This window comes from Petaurus breviceps, unplaced genomic scaffold, assembly GCF_028583685.1.
Source record: "Petaurus breviceps papuanus isolate PSGF00001 unplaced genomic scaffold, PetGlider_PUasm1.0 76, whole genome shotgun sequence".
NCBI classification, from domain to species: domain Eukaryota; kingdom Metazoa; phylum Chordata; class Mammalia; order Diprotodontia; family Petauridae; genus Petaurus; species Petaurus breviceps.
In genome coordinates, this window is record NW_027186473.1 from 58769485 (window position 1) to 58775616 (window position 6132).

Sequence of the window (6132 nt, forward strand, 5' to 3'; positions counted from 1 at the left end):
AGCAGCAGTCACACCTCTGTAAAACCATCTTGGCAAATTTGCTAACCCAGATTGAGGGTAATGGACAGGCATCAAACCCATCAGTGAGTTGGGGGGGGGGGTGTCTGCCTCAAGCATATGAAGACCTCCTCCAGCAGAATGAGTGGATGACAACAATTTGTTCCAACATCCTAGAAGGTGTCTAAAGGAGTTGTTGTAGAGTGCTTAGAACTTCTTCAGACAATGAAGACATCCACTGCATCCTAGACCATTACCAGTCATCTTGACTTTTGTCACTTTCAATGACTCTGGAAGAGTGAGGCTAATGACTTTGTGCAACTCTGCCTCATTTAAATCCAATTGACATACAAGTAAAGAGATCACCCCATACTGTCATTGGTCCTCTTTGAAAATGAAGAACAAACAACCACAACCACTCTTAGATCTGTATGGAAAAGAAATAAAAGTAAAAGGACTCATATGGACAAAAAAATTTCTAGTAGCTAGTTTTTGTGGTAGCAAAGAATTAGAAGCCTTGGATACTTACTAATTGTTGACACTGGGCAAGTCCCTTAACCTCTTCTTGTCTCAGTGTCCTCATTTGTAAAATGGTATTAATAGTAGCATCTACCTCCCAGGATTGTTGTGAGAATTAAATTAGATAATGTTGATAAAGCATTTTGAAAACCTTTAAGTGATATAAATGCTTCTACCAGAATTATCTTGGATTATTTGTTACTATTTAAATTTTTAGATATTGTCTTCCTCTGTCCCCACCCTCTTTAACAATAAAACAGCCTTCTAGAATGACACAGTGGAAAGCATACTGAATTTGGAAAGAAAATTAGGCTTTGAAATCCAGGGTCTTCTGAGTCCTGATTGAATGACTTCACTTTCCACATATATAAAATGAGGCTGTTTTTGTACTAGATGGCTTATGAGGTCCTATGGTACAAAACGTTTCTCTTATCCTGGTTACACTGGAATTGAGCTATTATAGACTGTTACAAACATCAGTTCTGAGTTATACTTTTAATTCATTGGGTAGGAATCATTTTAATAGAATAATATACTATGATCCTACTATTTTCTCTCCATCCAAGAATTCATAAATTACCATGACTGAACATAACCTTGTTGAAGAACACATTTTTCTCTTCCTTTAGATATTCTCAACTAAAATGAGGAAAAGAAACATGCCTTGAAATGCTGGAAGGATCTTTAGAAATCAGCTTGGTGGGCCTAGTATGCAGATCTCAGATTCTTTAACCAGGGTTCTCTCCACCACACCAGAAAGCCTCAATTGATTTTAAATGGTATTTTATAATGGTGCAAGTAGTTTTTCCTTCTGTAAATCAAGATAGGTAAACACTTTTTTTTTGTATAAAACAACTAAAATGTGAGTGGGTCACCCCATGCCAAGCCACTGACTTCTCAGGTGACACAGGCTAACGTTGCTTCCTAAGTCATAAAGTGAGGTTAGACAATGCACAGAATTCTCTCCTGCAAAACATGAGGCTTTGCTCTGGGAATTCTACCTTTTGGCGTTTGCCTCATTAATCATGCAGTAGAAGCAAGTATGTGTAGTCATTCCTTGGTGTCCAGGCAAGAACAGGGACCAAAAAAAAAAAATGGATGATCTGGCATTCACCCAAATGAATAAAGGGAGGAATAGGGTGGGGCTATGTCAGTTGAAGCAACAGTAATATAAGCTATATCACCCCAGCAACCAAGAAGCTTGCAAGCACCTTCAGGCAACAAAAGCTAAGGTGATTTCTTTTTTTTTTTGAGGGGGGAAGATAAGGCAATTTGGGTTAATTGACTTGCCCAAGCTCACACAACTAGTAAAAGTCAAGTGTCTATGGCTGGATTTGAACTCTGTTCCTCCTGACTCCAGAGCTGGTGCTCTATTCGTGATTTCTAATGGGAAGCAAGTCTACTCTCTGGGCCCTGACCAGGAAACCCTAAGGCCAGCTAATCACATTTGCTCTTTCTAATTCTCTGCTCTCTGTTCCCTATAGGTCACTAACACAAAGCCACTGAGGGGCAAGGGTGAGGGGAGGACAGTGGCATGTATTTTTTTGGTGAGGCATGGTGAATGGATGGCTGGACCTAAGAGTCATGAAGGTCTAGGTTTAAATCTTGCCTCTGACACTAACTATGACCTTGAGCCAAGTCAGTTTCCTTCTCTGTAAGGGGTGGATAATAATACCTCTTATATCTTACCTTGTGACTGATATTCACATGAGATCTTGTATGGGAAGTGCTTTGGAACTCCACAGTGCTATAAAATGTCAGTTGTGAATATTGTTATAATTATCATTATCAACTTAGGGAAAGTAAGTGAGGGAGAATAAGAGTGAATGAACCCAAGTAGACAGACTTTGGAAATGAGAGCATATCATGTGATCTCATACAAATTGTCTGTGATCTCATCAATGTGGATATTGCCTCTGGTGATGTAGATGGCAACCCATCCATACCCAGTAGCCTGGTCCATCCTCTGCTCCACCCCTTACCATGGACTCCTCACAGCTCATTCACGCTAGTCTTCTTGCCTCTAATTCTTCATAGTCCTTTGTCTATAATGCAAAGCAACCTGCTCACATCTACCATACACCTCACCATTGCCCTCTGAGTGATGCTCATATAACGGGGATGTGGGGAAGGAAATAGCTGGTGGGGACTACATTCTAGGAGCATGTGAGTACGCTGAGCTCACTTTCCAGAAGTACCTGATGACTGATAATGGAGGGCCCTGCTTTCCATATCAGAGCATATGGAAGTATTCTATGCCTATTTCTGGTCTGCTAACCATGTAGGAAAGAAATGAACTTCTGATTGGTTGATGAACCAGAACTGGGTGTACAAAATGAGCCTCTCTTTTTCTTCCTGCTTGATTGTCCTGGAGTGAGGAATGTTCCTGTGAGCTTCTGAGTGGGGAGAGCCAGCCCCAGTGACCTACTCTCTCCACTCAGGTCAACATGAAGCCATGAACATATGACTGCCTTAGGTGAAGGAATATTGAAGGTACACCAAACTAGATGGCAACCCTACAAACTTAAAAGGTCGGAAAATCTGATGCTAAAATTGTTTTTAAGCTGAAACTCTGCTCCCTATTTCTCTGAAGTTTAGCTAGAACTGCATTTCTTCTCTTAGTCAGATCTCTTGAGTGCTGAACTAACTCTCTGATTTTATCCAGGTGCCACAGGGACCAAGTTTCCTCAGCTAATTCAAACATATTTCTTTGTACAACATCATTCCAGTTGACCAAGGATTCTTTTATACTTAGCCTAAAGTTTGTGATTGACTAACTCAGGTGTGTTCTCACTTGGTTAATGTATCAGGGCATTTTTATCCCTTACTTCAAATTCAGAGGGATGATGATATATTTACTCAATCATCTCCCACCTTTACATTCATTTTTAACTCTTTAACAACTATAATAGTTCATCACTCATAATCATATAGTTGGAATCAAACACATGGACCTTTGCATGAATTCTTGTGACCAATGTAGAGTTTGCTAGGGCTTTATTTATACAGAAGTGCAAACGCTATTTTCAAAGCTCTCATCTCTTACTATTACAAATCAGTGAGAGGGATAGAAACTTTGGTATCCATCCTTCACCGAGGGACATTTTTTTTTTTTTGCTATAATGTGCACCCTTCAACCTCAGTCTTGCTTGGCTCCATTCCTTCAATTCTGCTGATACTGTAGAATTATAGCTAGTGATAGGAGGCCTTATCTTGTGACTGCTCCAATGTCCTTCATCTCTATTTTCATGTATAAATGATATCGTATAAACAATTAGCAAAACAACAAAACCTCATTGCCCATTTAAGAGGAAGATTTTAGCAAATCTCCAGTTTTACCTTCCCTATCCCAGGACTATGTTCCCTAGACCTCAGACCACTGGGGCACAGTTACTGAGATCTGAAATAAATTTACTTTGTAGTATAATCATATATGTCTTGGATTGGGGCAGTGGAATGTTGGGGTTGTAGTACAGACTGTCTCCTCATTAACAAGAGGCTATAGCTGGAGTAATGCGAAAAAGAATAATTCTTCAATAATGATAGTTTTTATTTAATAGCTATGGATCAGTGGTGGAATGATACACTCAAAAATAAAATTATAACTTGGTCACCAGGAGAAAGTGCTGTCTCTGGTTAAGCTAGCTAGTCCTCTCATCTATAAAGTTGTCTTTATACAGCTGAGTCTCAACATGTAGCTTCTGAAAATGCCATTTGACAAAACAAATAATTTTACACCAAAAAAACTAAATAAACTAAAGAAATACCAGAAACAACTCTGGGAGGAAAAGAATATCAAATAAAAAGCATAAATTTTAATAGAGAACTGGGTACACATCTAAGCAGAATAATGTGTGAGGTGAAATCTAATATCTCTAAGGAATGAGGTAAAAGCTGAGTATTTGCTTTAGGAAGCCAAAAGATTAGAAAACATGTGAGTGCATGTATATAGTCAATGGAACTCAGAATGCTTCATGAACCATAATACAAGCTTTAGGCTTAGGCGTTCCAAGCATAACATTTGTGAAAATGCAGTTTATTTCATCCTGAGAGCAAGGGATATATGTCTTTATGTATTGTGACCACCCTTTCACGTGTATTATATATACCCCATGTATAGAGAAAGAGCACTGGATTTGGCGTTCAAAGGACTGGATTTGAATCTTGGCTCTACCACTTATCTTTGACAATGGGAAATTATTTCACCTTTTCCAGTACTGGTTCTGTCATCTATAAAATGAGGAGACAGGACTAAATGACCACTAAGACCCAGAAGCAGCTAGTAGTAGACAGAGCACTTAGCTCGACATGAGGAAGACCTGAGCTCAAATTTGGCCTTGAACATGTATCAGCTGTGTGATCCTGGGTAAGTCACTTAACCTTTGTCTGTTCTGGTTTCCTCAACTGTAAAATGGGGATAATAATAGCACCTACTTCCCAGGGTTGTTGTGAAGATCAAAGAAGCTAACATTTGTACAAGGGTAAGTTTAGCCCAATGCCTGGCACATAATAGGTACTAATAAATGCTTCTTCTCTTCCAGCTACAAATTTTATGAACCTATGAGACAGTAATGCCTAGCAGATTATTGGTGGTTTTTACAGCTAAAATCACATGACAAATCCAACTGAGCCATGTAGTTTAAAAATATTGCCTGAAAATATAGTGAATTCATTGGGATGATAAAGGCACAACCTTAGATAGTTTTGGGATGGAAAAACAATGTATTTTGTGCTGTTCACAACTCCCTCTTAGTACAGTGGATAGAGGGTTGGACCTGGAGTCAAAAGTCTTGAGTTAAAATCCTGCCTCAGACACTCACTCCCTGGGTGACCCTGGGCAAGTCACTTAACCTCTGCCTCAGTTTCCTGAACTGTAAAATGGGGATAATAATAGCACTTCCCTTCCAAGGCAGTTGTAAGGACAAAATTAATTTTTCATAAAGCACTTCTGCAAGCCAAAGTACTACATCAAAGTTAGGCATTATTGTTGTTCTTATCCATCCCTCCCCCACCCCCTGAACACCACATTCTTGTTCTCCTGCTTTTACCTCTCCCTTTTTTGGTTTCTAATCCTCTTCCAAATTCCTTAAGTTTGACATTTCCCCAAAATCTGTCTTCAGTCTCACTTTCCTCTGCCATGTCTCTAGAAAGTCCCACAATTTTCACAACTAGTTCTAGAGAAATGATTTCCACCATCTGCCCCTGCAGCCCTTGCTGCTCTCCGAGGAACTGACCCCACATATCCTGAATGCAGGGAATCTGAATGTTCCAGTAGGGCCACAAAATTAGCATCCAATAGGATGTAGTCTCCTGGAGCAGAGAGATTCCTCCCTCCCTCCCTCCCTCCCTCCCTCCCTCCCTTCCTCCCTTCCTTCCTTCCTTCCTTCCTTCCTTTTCCTCTTCCTTTCTGCTTCTTTCTTTCTTTCCCTCTCTTTCTTCTTTTTTCCCTTCCTTCCTTCCTTCCTTCTTTCCTTCCTTCCTTCTTTCCTTCCTTCCTTTCTTTCTCTCTTTCTCTCTTTCTCTCTCTCTCTTTCTTCCTTCCTTCCTTCCTTCCTTCCTTCCTTCCTTCCTTTCTTTCTTTCTTTCTTTCTTTCTTTCTTTCTTTCTTTCTTTCTT

At 39.8% G+C, this 6132-nt stretch overlaps 1 long non-coding RNA gene across 1 annotated transcript in view; it reads left to right on the forward strand.

The window, feature by feature from the left end:
• Positions 1-4499: 4499 nt before the first annotated feature.
• Positions 4500-6132, forward strand: part of LOC138174841 (uncharacterized) — a 27576-nt gene continuing 25943 nt past the window's right edge. Inside the window, exon 1 of the long non-coding RNA XR_011171830.1 lies at positions 4500-4882. This is a non-coding gene — a long non-coding RNA (uncharacterized lncRNA). The remainder of the gene's footprint in view (positions 4883-6132) is intronic.